Consider the following 15,407-nt stretch of genomic DNA (forward strand, 5'->3'; position numbering starts at 1 on the left):
AGCACCTAACGCCCTGGACCAGAAATCCTGGCATACCCTCACACTGAAGTTGCCCCGCACAGAGCACCAAGTGCTCATAAAACTGACACGAGAAGGTCAGACACACACGGGATGCGACACCTGGGAAACACTGGTATCCAAACTCGAAGCAAAAAACGACGACAAACCTCCATGATGGGGCCCCACACTCACAGGAACATAACCAGTTGTAACAGTAAAGGTAATGACTAAGACAAGCACACCGTATAGAAGAGCTCATCCCCACTCCCCTAAAAAGGGGTTAACCCTTACGCTCACACCGACATAGGAGTAATAGTAAAACATAGGACACACCAGGTGCTCCCACTGCCCATTGATAATGCGCGCAAGAAGGTACACCTTAGGTCCCCACTGGAGAGTGACCATAAACATCAGATGTCCCATAGCAATCACAGGGGTTGCCTCTCCGATAATCAGCTCAAGCCTAACATCAGGTGCAACGCAGCAGAAAACAATAATATTGTAAATGATACATGGTCAGTTAAGTGTGTAAATAGGGAGGTTTGGTTGTTTAAACGAAAAATTAATTCAGATAAATGTGATCCTGAAGTATTTCTGACTAATGCCTGTACTGTTATCTGCTATGTAAAACCAATAAAAATGTATAAACAAAAACAAACAAAAAAACAGGTGAATGCACCTGTTTCATGCAGACTGCAATGACAGGCCTGCAGTACCCTTTGCATGGGCTCCTTATGGATGGCAGAATAAACTGCTGTAGCCCATAGGGATCCCCTGGTATCCCAATGCCCTGGGGACCATATACTAGGGACTTGCATGGCATGGGGGAACCAGTATGCAAATTGTGGGACAAGATAGGTAGTTACCAAGTTAGAAGGGACCCCAGTGAAGTTTAAAAAAAAAAACAATGGGGATAACCATGTGTAAGGAAATGCCTCCTTGGCATGGTTACCCCCTGACATTTTGCCTTTGCTGATGCCAAGTTATGATTTGAAAGTGTGCTGAGGCCTGCTAAACAGGACCCAGCACCAGTGTTTTTTCCCTAACCTGTACTTTTGTTTCCACAATTGGCACATCCTGGCATCCAGGTAAGTCCCTTGTAACTGGTATCTCTGGTACCAAGGGCCCTGATGCCAGGGAAGGTCTCTAAGGGCTGCAGCATGTCTTATGCCCCCCTGGGGACCCCTCACTCAGCACAGACACACTGCTTGCCAGCTTGTGTGTGCTAGTGGGGATAAAAAGACTAAGTCGACATGGCACTCCCCTCAGGGTGCCATGCCAACCTCACACTGCCTATAGGTATAGATAAGTCACCCCTCTAGCAGGCCTTACAGCCCTAAGGCAGGGTGCACTATACCATAGGTGAGGGCATAAGTGCATGAGCACTATGCCCCTACAGTGTCTAAGCAAAACCTTAGACATTGTAAGTGCAGGGTAGCCATAAGAGTATATGGTCTGGGAGTCTGTCATGCATGAACTCCACAGCACCATAATGGCTACACTGAAAACTGTGAAGTTTGGTATCAAACTTCTCAGCACAATAAATGCACACTGATGCCAGTGTACATTTTATTGTAACATACACCCCAGAGGGCACCTTAGAGGTGCCCCCTGAAACCTTAACCGACTACCAGTGTGGGCTGACTAGTTTTAGCAGCCTGCCACACACCAGACATGTTGCTGGCCACATGGGGAGAGTGCCTTTGTCACTCTGTGGCTATTAACAAAGCCTGTACTGGGTGGAGGTGCTTCTCACCACCCCTGCAGGAACTGTAACACCTGGCGGTGAGCCTCAAAGGCTCACCCCCTTTGTTACAGCACCCCAGGGCACTCTAGCTAGTGGAGTTGCCCGCCCCCTCCGGCCACGGCCCCACTTTTGGCGGCAAGGCCCGAGGAGATAATGAGAAAAACAAGGAGGAGTCACTGGCCAGTCAGGACAGCCCCTAAGGTGTCCTGGGCTGAGGTGACTCTGACTTTTAGTAATCCTCCATCTTGCAGATGGAGGATTCCCCCAATAGGATTAGGGATGTGATCCCCTCCCCTCAGGGAGGAGGCACAAAGAGGGTGTAGCCACCCTCAGGGCTAGTAGCCATTGGCTACTAACCCCCCAGACCTAAACACCCCCCTAAATTGAGTATTTAGGGGCTCCCAGAACACAGCAAGATAGATTCCTGCAACCTAAGAAGAAGGACTGCTAAGCTGAAAACCTGCAGAGAAGACGTAGATACCAACTGCTTTGGCCCCAGCCCTACCGGCCTGTCTCCCCACTTCTAAAGACACTGCTCCAGCGACGCGTTCCACAGGGTCCAGCAACTTCTGAAGCCTCAGAGGACTACCCTGCATCTAGAAGGACCAAGAACTCCAGAGGGCAGCGGCTCTGTTCCACAAAGACTGCAACTTTGCAACAAAGAAGCAACTTTGAAACAACACACGTTTCCCGCCGGAAGCGTGAGACTTTGCACTCTGCACCCGACGCCCCCGGCTCGACTTGTGGAGAACAAACACCACAGGGAGGACTCCCCGGCGACTACGAGACCGTGAGTAGCCAGAGTTGACCCCCCTGAGCCCCCACAGCGACGCCTGCAGACGGAATCCCGAGGCTCCCCCTGACCGCGACTGCCTGCTTCAAAGACCTGACGCCTGGTAAAGGCTCTGCACCCGCAGCCCCCAGGACCTGAAGGATCCGACCTCCAGTGCAGGAGCGACCCCCAGGTGGCCCTCTCCCTTGCCCAGGTGGTAGCTACCCCGAGGAGCCCCCGCTTGCCTGCCTGCATCACTGAAGAGACCTCTTGGTCTCCCATTGAAACCTATTGCGAACCCGACGCCTGCTTGCACACTGCACCCGGCCGCCCCCGTGCCGCTGAGGGTGTACTTTCTGTGCCCTACAAAACCCCCTTGGTCTGCCCTCCGAAGACACGGGTACTTACCTGCTGGTAGACTTGAACCGGGGCACCCCCTTCTCCATTGAAGCCTATGCGTTTTGGGCACCACTTTAACTTCTGCACCTGACCGGCCCTGAGCTGCTGGTGTGGTAACTTTGGGGTTAATCTGAACCCCCAATGCTGGGCTACCTTGGACCCAACTTTGAACCCTGTAGGAGGTTTACTTACCTGCAAAACTAACAAACACTTACCTACCCCAGGAACTGTTGAAAATTGCACTGTCTAGTTTTAAAATAGCTATATGCCATTTGTGTGAAAACTGTTTTGCTAATTCAAAGTTCCTAAAGTTCCTAAGTGAAATACCTTTCATTTAAAGTATTGTTTGTAGATCTTGAACCTGTGGTTCTTAAAATAAACTAAGAAAATATATTTTTCTATACAAAAACCTATTGGCCTGGAATTGTCTCTGAGTGTGTGTTCCTCATTTATTGCCTGTGTGTGTACAACAAATACTTAGCACTACCCTCTGATAAGCCTACTGCTCGACCACACTACCACAAAATAGAGCATTAGAATTATCTCTTTTTGCCACTATCTTACCTCTAAGGGGAACCTTGGACTCTGTGCATGCTATTTCTTACTTTGAATTAGTACATACTGAGCCAACTTCCTACACCATGCCAAGAAAGGACACTTTCCGACAGAACCACCTCCTCCCCCAAACAGACAAGGCTAACCGGGTCTCAGATGAGTCTTGTCTTAACTGAAAATATCGGTAGTCCATCTGTGCTGGAGTGTTTCCTAACAGGCCTATGTTCCACTGTATAGTCCATTCCCTGTGGTGATATGGAAGACCCTAACAATTTGGGTTTTCCCCTCATTTGTTGGAGGCAGTGAAAGGACTTGTGGTCTGTTTACACAATGGTGCAAGTGCCAAACAAGTATGGCCTCAACTTCCAAGGCACAAACTACAGCAAAGGCTACAGCAGACCAGCGCCTCACCAAAAGGAAGGGAGGGGGGGACCTTCTGCATATGAAAAAGGCTAGTTGATCTTGGTCCCCCGTGTCAAGCTGTGAAAGAACTGTCCCAACCCCTTTCTCAGAAGCATCAGTCTGGACTATGAATTTCTTGGAGTAGTTGTGGCTTTTTAACACAGGATAGAGCCAAATACTGGCTCCAATAAGTGCAAAGAGTACAGGCAAGTCATACTTGTTGCACAGGACATACCTTTTTCACTGTGGCACTGTTGCATGGAAAACACTTTTTAATATAGGAATAATTTAGTGTTAAGGGTATGGCACCCCTCCTTCCCCCCCCCCCCAAAAACAAAACTCTGTTTCTCTGGGTTCAATAAAATCATTTACAGCTTTTATTTCCCAGTCTCATGTACAAACACCAGGCACCTTGCTCCTGGTGGCTGGTAGGGAATGGTCCCTCTAAATATCGTTTAATGTTCTACACTACCTTTCCACCACACCCAGTAGCCAGCACAAGTTTGTTAAAGGCTGGCGACAGCAGTGGCATCCAAGGATTAGTGTGATACTGTACTGCCCACAACACCAACGTTCTCTGCCGTTACTACAGCACAGTTAATTGACCAAACCAGACTAGAGGTGCAAACTCTCTCCCCCCCCTCCCCCCCAAAACACTATGGCCACGGGACCCCTATGTCATTTACCAGAAGAGGTTACCTTGAGGATCTCTTAAGATCTCGCAATTACAGCAGCAACCTACAACAGAGTCTCGATGCACCATCTTACTAATTTCAGCACACCCTCAAAGCATGGTTAGAACAATCGATGTCATCTACTCCCTTCGGAAATATAGGGCATACATCCTCTCCAACCACCTAAAGACACCAAGCTTCTTTCTGTCCAGGCAGCACCCTGAAGCTCATTAACACCTAGTCACTTAGCACTTCAAGCATTACACAGGGCTTTCCTGACACAAGATGCAGATTCAAATTAAGGTATTAATTAGTGAACGTCCCACTGCAACAGGTTCTGTGCAGCCACGTGGAGAGCCCAGACTAGTACACTCAACCATCCACCACACGCCTAATTAGATAAAGTCCTTGCCAAGCGTACGCAGCACTAGAAATTGAATGCGTACTACATGTTTTTATTTAAGCTCTTTATTCAATGTGCACACAGCAGTTAAGAAAATACTGTAGTTAAGTTCTTAGGTGGTCACTTCCAACCGGCAGGCTTTAGGGTACGTAGCAATTCAAACCACTTCCTAGAACAAAAAACATAAATCAGTTCAAGTACAGTAGAAAAATAGTACTTTTCCGCACTATTCTAGTCTGAGCATCAGAAAATACCGTCAGTCACAGAATATTCAGACTGGGGCGGTATCAGGTTCATCAGTTACCCGGACGCACTTTAGAAACTAATGAGAACTGGACTAGCCTGTCAGCGCATATACAGCATCAGGTAAGGGGGCGTAAGACATCTAATGGCGGCATAACAGCGCTTGCTGCAGTCACTTGCCAAAAAGTTACCACCTGCAGTTCTTATACCGCAAGACTGAAATGGATTGTGCGTTGCGAACGGTTGCTGCGTGAGGTGGGACGTTTATGAACTGGGATCAACTTTAGAGAAACTAGTTTGCAAATGTACAGAGCTCAGTGAGTGTTTAGGTGAAAATCAGACATGTTTGGTGAGTCAAAGTGACTAGATGTGGCAACCAGTATCTATCAACCACCGGGGGTGTAGGCCTGGTGGGCATTATGTCGGGGAGCACAATTAGTACTCTAGTCGTGGCGAGGGCTGAAGTCATTTATTCATTCAGTCCCAACTTAGCAACACGACACCAACCTAATAAGCAGCTTTGGTGCCAGCTGCGAACACTTTCAGCGCTAGAAAGCAAACCTGTTGACATCTGGGTTTAAGTGTGAACTGTTTCAGGGACACAAACGGTGGTGTTGTGAACCCGGGTGGCCAGTGAAGTTAGAAGTACTACGAATTGAGCTGTGCCAAGCTCTGTGGCAAAGCATGGTAGACATACCAGCAGCATAGTTTCAGAATTTTGAAAGTGCAAAAAACCTCACGGCTTTATGGTCTGTTGTCAGCCACCTCGAGACCCAAATGACCCACTAGCCCTTTCTAGTACAAAGTCGCTCTTCCATAATAAGTACTTACCAGATCCGCTACAACGTGAGTCGATTGTGGATTTTCAGCACACCAACTGCAAGAAGCATGACAATGAGTTACAACCCATCCCATGGTTGCAGTAGCCAACAGTACTCACATTTAGCTTCAGAAAATACCTATCAGTCACATATATCAGACTGGGGCGGTAATGGGTTCATCACAAAGTTTATGGTCATATCATCAAGCTGCCCAGCACTTTAAAAGCCACTTACAAGGCTTGATCCTACTGGTACCCCTACGCCAGAGCATGGGCCCTCACCTTTGATCTTTAGTCAAAACACCTTCAGTAGTGACGCTGCGGCCTTGGATTAAATCCTGCAACAGAAAGCCTCAGTTAGCACTCCTCCAACAAGACTGCTCCACCGAGGCAATATACCCTACCTCCCCCAGACCCTCCTCAAACAGTGGTGCTTTTGTCCCAGTCGCAATTTTCTAGATACCCTGCACCACGCACAAATATCAAACTGTGCCAGATAGTACTTCACGAACAACCCCCGCCCCCCATTTTGGCTACGTCAGAAACACCAAGCACTACCACTAGGGCTCACAGCCAATTAATTATGCCAGCTAAAGCACGGTGTGAGAGCGGAACCAAGTCTGTCAGACTGTTCCATCGGGAACAAGCTGTCCTCTTATCACACTGACGGTACCAGTGGGTTCACCTTTACAGGTTCTGGCACCAGACAGATAGTAAGACGTGTGAGGATTTCATCATCTCGACCGGTCGTTGCCTGACATGCAAGACCAAACCTCACACACCTCTCCACAGTAAAACATGGAAGACGTTCTCTCCCAAGAAACAGTCGGAGGCGTCACCTGTAAAGAAAAGACGTTACAATCAGAAACCACTCTTGAAGAGCGGGACAGGCGAGGGAGGGAGAAATGCCCATCTAATCAGGATAGCGACGATAGTTATCACAGCCAAGGCTCAAGGTATAGTGGTTACAAGTTCATCATTCCAGATGGGACTGCAAGCACCTAGGAAAGTGCTGCATAGATTAAGGTAATGGGTAGTTTAAATAATTAAGGGGGGGAATTGAAGACAACCTAAAGCATCAAATGCATTACCTGCGCAGTAGATTATCCCAGATTAAGGTAGCACTTAAATCTAGAAGACAAAAAACAGACATGTCTTCGTAACATTATCCCTTTAACTAGTTCTTTTCAACCATGGTAGTATAATGCTACTAAAACTCCACACCCCATGCCAGTTAAACAAGGTCTCATCAGAATTTATCAGCCGGACGAGATTCCATTAGTGGATCATCATATCACAGGGGACACAAGAGACACAATGCACCCCAGAACATAATTTACCCTTTTGAGACTGCAAGGCACCAGCCATGGAGACCTACCGGGAAAGAAATATGCATCATGAGGCACTGTACTACTAGAGCAGGGAACACCCCCCAGCCTCCCAGCTGTGTCTCAGTTGTTCAGTACGTTTCACAAGAAATCAAAGTGAGCTAGTGTACTCATCACCGACACATCTTTTAATAACAGAGGACTGCACAAGCATATCACGGGCCACTGACACAAAGGCTCAGACGCATTTCAGTCGGGCCAGAAAAGCTGTGATCTTTATCACACAAAGTAATAAGATCGGAAGTTAGGTGTGATAACACATCATCGGCAGTCAAAACGATCGGACGTCGGTGCTATTAACAACAAGAAACCGGCGACGGCTTTTGAAGCAGTAAGAGGCTATATTAACAGACCTCGACTTTGAAATAGACCTATTAAGGTTGAATTAGGATATCAACTTTTTATCCCAAATTGCATGTAGTTTTTAAACCCGATCGTGGAATTGTAAGAAACCATTACAATTATAGCCTTGATAAATTTCTCATACAGAAACGCGATTCTGAAAAAGCCCAATTATGTTCCTAGTCCCATATGTATGCTTTCCCTCCCAATTGATAGTTGCAATTTCTTGCATCATTCTAGCATAAAAAGTGCATTTGTAAGGCGCAAATTCACAGATGGATTATCTTGGTGCTTAACAAAATACTATACTACTTTAGTCAAGTAAGTCATCAGATCCGGCTTTTATATTGTGGGAATTTAAACTAACCGATTACTGGAGTGATGGTAATCTTAACTAGGCAGGATCCCATCTAGTTAAACACAGGCATGCTCCCTATTGAATAGTGTCCTCAAAAAACGTGCACGCTCATTTTACAGGGAAAATAATGCAGAAGCGTGGTGCTAGTTGCACACATCGCAAATTAACTGACCAGGCGCAATTAGGGCCTGACACGCTTTACTTGTACTCAACCCAGCTAGCAAGATACAGACCTTTGTGCCACTTGGAGCTGGTGAGTAATTCATATCTTGAAACGTCCAGCTCTGCCATCAGTACAACCACCTATGCAGAGGTAAAAACAGCATCAGTATCAGACCTTCTCACAAAATTAGCGTTTGTAAAGTTGAGGGCAGTCAGATCAGGGCTTTTGTGACATAGATGCCATGAGACCTTAGTCGTCCAGCTTTTAATGGGCTAACCCATATCATCCTCTCCGACTCCCGCTCCCAACTTAACGACTTTACATTAAAAAAACAAACAAACAAAAATGTTTACCTGCCGTGGTTGTCTCCGATGACTCTAGATGGGCCTGAAAGGAGGAGAGCAGGTGTTAAAGGCCGCACAAATATCACCACCACATATACCCTTGGCCACTTTGCTACCATCAGAACTCCACCATGCTGTGAGGTGTTCTTCAAAAAGTTTCAGACGAACGAGACTTAAGTCATCATGTGGCGCCACAGAAATATCAACCTCGTTAATCCACCACAAAAGATCAGCACATACCTGCAAGCTTCCACTTAAGCAGTCTCAAACTGGAAAAAAAAAAAAAAAAAAAGTTCTGTGAGCATTACAGGCAACTAAGAACCTAATCCATTTTCTTGCCACATTTTTCTGGACATCACAAGCACTTTCATTCTTCTGTTCTCAGATTAAAGATGGCATCACCATACAGTCAGCCATATGCTTGTCTATAGAATTCATCATGGAACAGAATCTTAATAGCGCGTGGAACAAACGAATGGACAGGTAAGACTAAATTGTGCCGCCGAACCAGGAGCCCAGAATAATAAGATCACTGATTGAGTACAACGGCACTCAAAACTGGATTTAAAAAATGGCACATTCATGGTCCCAGATAAGAGTCCCGAAGCTCCTGGCTCTCCCCTCGGTGCCATGTCAGGCAGGACCACTATGGGACGAAACACAAGTTGCTCACTATCTGGGTTCATTTCTTTGCCTCAGTATTTTGAGGAAACACAACCAGGCCAACTCTACAAGTGGTTCTGTAGGAGTGTGTGCCAGCGTGTTATTTATCGCTTATCAACTGCTTTGCTGAAACCTTGTCCGAGCAGGTTGCTCAAATCCACTGACTTAAGTAGGCGGCTCCCTCTGGCGCCATTGAATGTCAAAGACTCAGTCAACGCTGGATGCTTGGGTGTATGGGGAACCCGATAGTAGACACTGAACGAAGGTCAAAAGCGCTCCCACCACGAGGCTTAAATAGTATGCGAAAACCCAGTCGTTTAACATTTTAGAAAGTAGAAACCCAACTTTGGGGGATAGGAGCAGTATTAACAGTTATCAGTTGTGCCCCTGAATAGGTGGGCGTCGTCACCAACACCATGACGGGTACTCACATTTTATGCACTGACTGCCTAAAGAATAATTACTTAAACCCTAAAGTTACAAAAATTGTACATAAGTCAATTTACTATTTTGACTATAGCTTATGGGGGAGAGCTCACAGCAGGTCCTTTAGACGCACCTACCCACCAAAACCACTGCACTGCTGTGCCTCAACTGCTCAATTTAAGGGGCATGAAGCTTCTGACACCTCACAAAGGGGTACCGCTCTGCGCTGCCACTTCAGCTGCCACTCCTGCACCTGTACATTTGTGGCCATTCAAACACCCTGAGATGGTATGAGAAAGATTATGGGCCCTACCTCACCAGGGTGCAACTGGATGCTGGGCAGAGCTTCAAAGTGAGCGACGGACAGGGCTAGTACTGGCATAAATGGAACCAGCCTCCCCCCCTCCTTGTGGACCCAAGTGAAACTGAGAGTCGCAAGGGCATTCAGGCATGCAGGGGCTACCCACCTGACCAGAAAACTGCGAGGCTAGCAATAGCAACTAGAGGCAGATGTGAAGACGTGCGAGCGGACGGTTGGGAACCCCAGAGGCCCCACGCTGTAAGGGAACTGAAAGAACCGCTGGGACGCCAGGAGTCCCTAAAAGAAGAGAGGGGACCAACACTGGTGGCAAGAGGTCCCTCACCCAACATGAGTGGGAATACGTAGGCTGGACCCAGTCAAATGCTGTAGAGGGATCCTAATGGGGGACACAATGCCCTAAACCGCAGGAGTCGCATGCGGTTAGCCCAGAATATGGGCAAAGTGGCGGAACAATGATGCCACAGAAGGCAACCCAGCCCCCCCCAAAAAAAATGCAAGACACCTTACAGAAGATCTTAGAGACGATTGAGGACTCTAACACCACCCTACGGCAGGAAAAGTGTCTGCTGAGTTGGGCCTACTGAGAACTGATCACCAGAAAGTGACAGATAGGGTAGAAAACACAGAGGAAGAACTGATGAAGCTGGGCACATCGCATCTGGCGGAGCAAGCTCAACTTGCCCACCTCACAGACAGAATACAGAGACTGGGGCACAGGGCAGAAGACGTGGAGGGCCGAAGCTGGCGTAATAACATACATATCATAGGCCCTCCAGAAGGTATAGAGGGCATTGACATGGTAGCCTACCCGGAGCACTGGATGAAAGAGCTTATGGACAAGCAACAATTCACACCGTTCTTTGCCCTGGAAAGAGCAAACAGAGTCCCAGCCAGACCTCTCACGCCAGGAAGATCTCCCAGATCAGTTGTGGCCAAGCTGCTGCACTACAAGGATCGGGCCTTACTACTTCAGAGAGCGCGCAAAACCGGCCCCTTTGAGGTGGAGAACAGCAGAGTCAATATGTTCCCGGACTGAGTGGCAGCAGTGCAGGCCAAAGGGCGTCCTACATGGAAGTGAAGAAAGCCTTAAGAAGAGAAGGAATTCGGTACACCCTGTTATTTCAGTATAAATGAAAGATAATATGGGACGGCCACACCCATTTCTGCCAGGGCCCAGAAGAAGCCTGGACAGAAACAAAGCCAGAAAGGATGACCTGGGACCTCATGAATCCACCACACCTCGATGACCGAGAAAGAGACACTGGTCCAGGGATCAGCCCCAAAACAACAGAGTGGTTCGGCTGACACAAATGCAAGCACGTCAGATGTAAGGAAATACCTCCTTGGCATGGTTACCCCCTGACTTTTTGCCTTTGCTGATGCCAAGTTATGATTTGAAAGAGTGCGGAAGCCTGCTAACCAGGCCCCAGCACCAGTGTTCTTTCCCTAACCTATACTTTTGTTTCCACAATTGGCACACCCTGGCACCCAGGTAAGTCTCTTGTAACTGGTACCCCTGGTACCAAGGGCCCTGATGCCAGGGAAGGTCTCTAAGGGCTGCAGCATGTCTTATGCCACCCTGGGCACCCCTCACTCAGCACAGACGCTCTGCTTGCCAGCTAGTGTGTGCTAGTGGGGAGAAAATTACTAAGTCGACATGGCACTCCCCTCAGGGTGCCATGCCAACCTCACACTGCCTATGGCATAGGTAAGTCACCCCTCTAGCAGGCCTGACAGCCCTAAGGCAGGGTGCACTATCCCATAGGTGAGGGCATAGGTGCATGAGCACTATGCCCCTCAGTATCTAAGCAAAACCTTAGACATTGTAAGTACAGGGTAGCCATAAGAGTATATGGTCTGGGAGTCTGTTATACACGAACTCCACAGCACCATAATGGCTACACTGAAAACTGGTAAGTTTGGTATCAAACTACTCAGCACAATAAATGCACACTGATGCCAGTGTACATTTTATTGTGAAAAACACCCCAGAGGGATCTTAGAGATGCCCCCGAAAACATACCCGACTTCCAGTGTGGGCTGACTAGTTTTGCCAGCCTGCCACACACCAGACATGTTGCTGGCCACATGGGGAGAGTGCCTTTGTCACTCTGTGGCTAGTAACAAAGCCTGTTCTGGGTGGAGGTGCTTCTCACCTCCCCCTGCAGGAACTGTAACACCTGGCGGCGAGCCTCAAAGGCTCTCACCCCCTTTGTTACAGCGCCCCAGGGCACTCCAGCTAGTGGAGATGCCCGCCCCCCTCTGCCACGGCCCCACTTTTGGCAGCAAAGCCGAAGGCGATAATGAGAAAAACAAGGAGTCGTCACTGGCCAGTCAGAACAGCCCCTAAAGTGTCCTGAGCTGAGGTGCAGATGGAGGATTCCCCCAATAGGATTAGGGATGTGCCCCCCTCCCCTCAGGGAGGAGGCACAAAGAGGGTGTAGCCACCCTCAGGGCTAGGAGCCATTGGCGACTAACCCCCCAGACCTAAACACACCCCTAAATTGAGAATTTAGGGACTACCAGAACCTAGCAAGATAGATTCCTGCAACCTGAAGACGAAGAAGGACTGCTGACCTGAAAGCCCTGCAGAGAAGATGGAGACACCAACTGCTTTGGCCCCAGCTCTACCGGCCTGTCTCCCCACTTCAAGAAAAACTGCAACAGCGACGTGTTCCACAGGGTCCAGCGACCTCTGAAGCCTCAGAGGACTACCCTGCATCTAAAAGGACCAAGAACTCCCGAGGACAGCGGCTCTGCTCCAAAGAAGAAACATCTTTGCAACAAAGAAGCAACTTTTAAAGACAACACGTTTCCCGCCGGAAGTGTGAGACTTTGCACTCTGCACCCGAAGCCCCCGGCTCGACCTGCGGAGAAACAACACTACAGGGAGGACTCCCCGGCGACTGTGACCCTGTGAGTAGCCTGAGTTGACCCCCCTGAGCCCCCCCAGCGACGCCTGCAGAGGGAATCCAGAGGCTCCCCCTGACCACGACTGCCTGCTTCTAAGAACCCGACGCCTGGTAAGGACACTGCACCCGCAGCCCCCAGGACCTGAAGGATCCGACCTCCAGTGCAGGAGTGACCCCCAGGTGGCCCTCTCCCTTGCCCAGGTGGTGGCTACCCAGAGGAGCCCCGACCCTTGTCTGCCTGCTTCGCTGGAGAGACCCCTGGGTCTCCCATTGAACTTCATTGCAAACCCGACACCTGTTTGCACTCTGCACCCGGCCGCCCCCGTGCCGCTGAGGGTGTACTTTTTGTGCTGACTTGTGTACACCCCGGTGCCCTACAAAACTCCCCTGGTCTGCCCTCCGAAGACGCGGGTACTTACCTGCTGGCAGACTGGAACCAGGGCACTCCCTTCTCCATTGAAGCCTATGTGTTTTGGGCACCACTTTGACCTCTGCACATGACCGGCCCTGAGCTGCTGGTGTGGTAACTTTGGGGTTGCCCTGAACCCCCAACGGTGGGCTACCTTGGACCCAACTTTAAACCCTGTAGGTGGTTTACTTACCTGCAAAACTAACAAACACTTACCTCCCCCAGGAACTGTTGAAAATTGCACTAAGTGTCCAGTTTTAAAATAGCTTATTGCCATTTGTATGAAAACTGTATATGCTATTTTGCTAATTCAAAATTCCTAAAGTTCCTAAGTGAAATACCTTTCATTTAAAGTATTGTTTGCAAAAAGAGATAATTCTAATGCTCTATTTTGTGGTAGTGTGGTCGAGCAGTAGGCTTATCAGAGGGTAGTGTTAAGCATTTGTTGTACACACACCGGCAATAAATGAGGAACACACACTCAAAAACAATTCCAGGCCAATAGGTTTTTGTATAGAAAAATATCTTTTCTTAGTTTATTTTAAGAACCACAGGCTCAGGATTTACAAGTAATACTTCAAATGAAAGGTATTTCACTTAGGAACTTTAGGAACTTTGAATTAGCAAAATAGCATATACAGTTTTCACATAAATGACATATAGCTATTTTAAAACTAGACAGTGCAATTTTCAACAGTTCCTGGGGGAGGTAAGTGTTTGTTAGTTTTTTCAAGTAAGTAAACCACCTACGGGGTTCAAGTTTGGGTCCAAGGTAGCCCACCGTTGGGGGTTCAGAGCAACCCCAAAGTTACCACACCAGCAGCTCAGGGCCGGTCAGGTGCAGAGGTCAAAGTGGTGCTCAAAACGCATAGGCTTCAATGGAGAAGGGGGTGCCCCGGTTCCAGTCTGCCAGCAGGTAAGTACCCGCGTCTTCGGAGGGCAGACCAGGGGGGTTTTGTAGGGCTCCGGGGGGGGGGACACAAGTCAGCACAGAAAGTACACCCTCAGCGGCATGGGGGCGGCCGGGTGCAGTGTGCAAACAGGCGTCGGGTTCGCAATAGGTTTCAATGGGAGACCAAGGGGTCTCTTCAGTGATGCAGGCAGGCAAGGGGGGGCTCCTCAGGGTAGCCACCACCTGGGCAAGGGAGAGGGCCACCTGGGGGTCGCTCCTGCACTGGAGGTCGGCGCCTTCAGGTCCTGGGGGCTGCGGAGGCAGTGCCTTTACCAGGTGTCGGGTCTTTGAAGCAGGCAGTCGCATTCAGGGGGAGCCTCGGGATTCCCTCTGCAGGCGTCGCTGTGGGGGTTCAGGGGGGCCAACTCTGGCTACTCACGGTCTCGTAGTCGCCGGGGAGTCCTCCCTGTGGTGTTTGTTCTCCACAAGTCGAGCCGGGGGCGTCGGGTGCAGAGTGCAAAGTCTCATGCTTCCGGCGGGAAACGTTTGTTGTTTCAAAGTTGCTTCTTTGTTGCAAAGTTGCAGTCTTTGTGGAACAGAGCCGCTGTCCTCAGGAGTTCTTGGTCCTTCTAGATGCAGGGTAGTCCTCTGAGGCTTCAGAGGTTGCTGGACCCTGGAAACGCGTCGCTGGAGCAGTGTCTTTAGAAGTGGGGAGACAGGCCGGTAGAGCTGGGGCCAAAGCAGTTGGTGTCTCCGTCTTCTCTGCAGGTTTTCAGTTCAGCAGTCCTCCTCTTCTTAGGTTGCAGGAATCTGAGTTCCTAGGTTTTGGGGAGCCCCTAAATACAGAATTTAGGGGTGTGTTTAGGTCTGGGGGGTTAGCAGCCAATGGCTACTAGCCCTGAGGGTGGCTACACCCTCTTTGTGCCTCCTACCGAGGGGAGGGGGGGCACATTCCTATCCCTATTGAGGAAATCCTCCATCTGCAAGATGGAGGATTTCTAAAAGGCAGCGTCACCTCAGCTCAGGATGCCTTAAGGGTTGTCCTGACTGGCCAGTGATGACTACTTGTTTTTCTCATTATCTCCTACGGCCTTGCCGCCAAAAGTGGGGGTGGCCGGAGGGGGCAGGCAACTCCACTAGCTGGAATGCCCTGGGGTGCTGTAACAAAGGAGG

General features: G+C 49.1%; 1 long non-coding RNA gene and 4 other non-coding genes across 5 annotated transcripts in view; all 5 read right to left on the minus strand.

Annotated features, from left to right (window-relative positions):
* Window positions 1-5,001: 5,001 nt before the first annotated feature.
* LOC138259422 (uncharacterized) overlaps window positions 5,002-15,407 on the minus strand; it is a 380,592-nt gene continuing 370,186 nt past the window's right edge. The window contains exons 13-14 of the long non-coding RNA XR_011198720.1: window positions 6,027-6,072; window positions 5,002-5,121 (exon numbers count right to left, since the gene is read on the minus strand). This is a non-coding gene — a long non-coding RNA (uncharacterized lncRNA). The remainder of the gene's footprint in view (window positions 5,122-6,026; window positions 6,073-15,407) is intronic.
* LOC138260586 (small nucleolar RNA SNORD31) lies at window positions 5,190-5,259 on the minus strand. The gene has a single exon (XR_011198896.1). It is a non-coding gene; the product is annotated as a small nucleolar RNA SNORD31 (small nucleolar RNA).
* Window positions 6,140-6,205, minus strand: LOC138260581 (small nucleolar RNA SNORD31). The gene has a single exon (XR_011198891.1). It is a non-coding gene; the product is annotated as a small nucleolar RNA SNORD31 (small nucleolar RNA).
* Window positions 6,634-6,758, minus strand: LOC138260591 (small nucleolar RNA SNORD22). Its single transcript, XR_011198900.1, has one exon. It is a non-coding gene; the product is annotated as a small nucleolar RNA SNORD22 (small nucleolar RNA).
* Window positions 8,988-9,056, minus strand: LOC138260571 (small nucleolar RNA SNORD27). The gene has a single exon (XR_011198881.1). It is a non-coding gene; the product is annotated as a small nucleolar RNA SNORD27 (small nucleolar RNA).

This window comes from Pleurodeles waltl, chromosome 9 (assembly GCF_031143425.1).
Source record: "Pleurodeles waltl isolate 20211129_DDA chromosome 9, aPleWal1.hap1.20221129, whole genome shotgun sequence".
NCBI lineage: Eukaryota > Metazoa > Chordata > Amphibia > Caudata > Salamandridae > Pleurodeles > Pleurodeles waltl.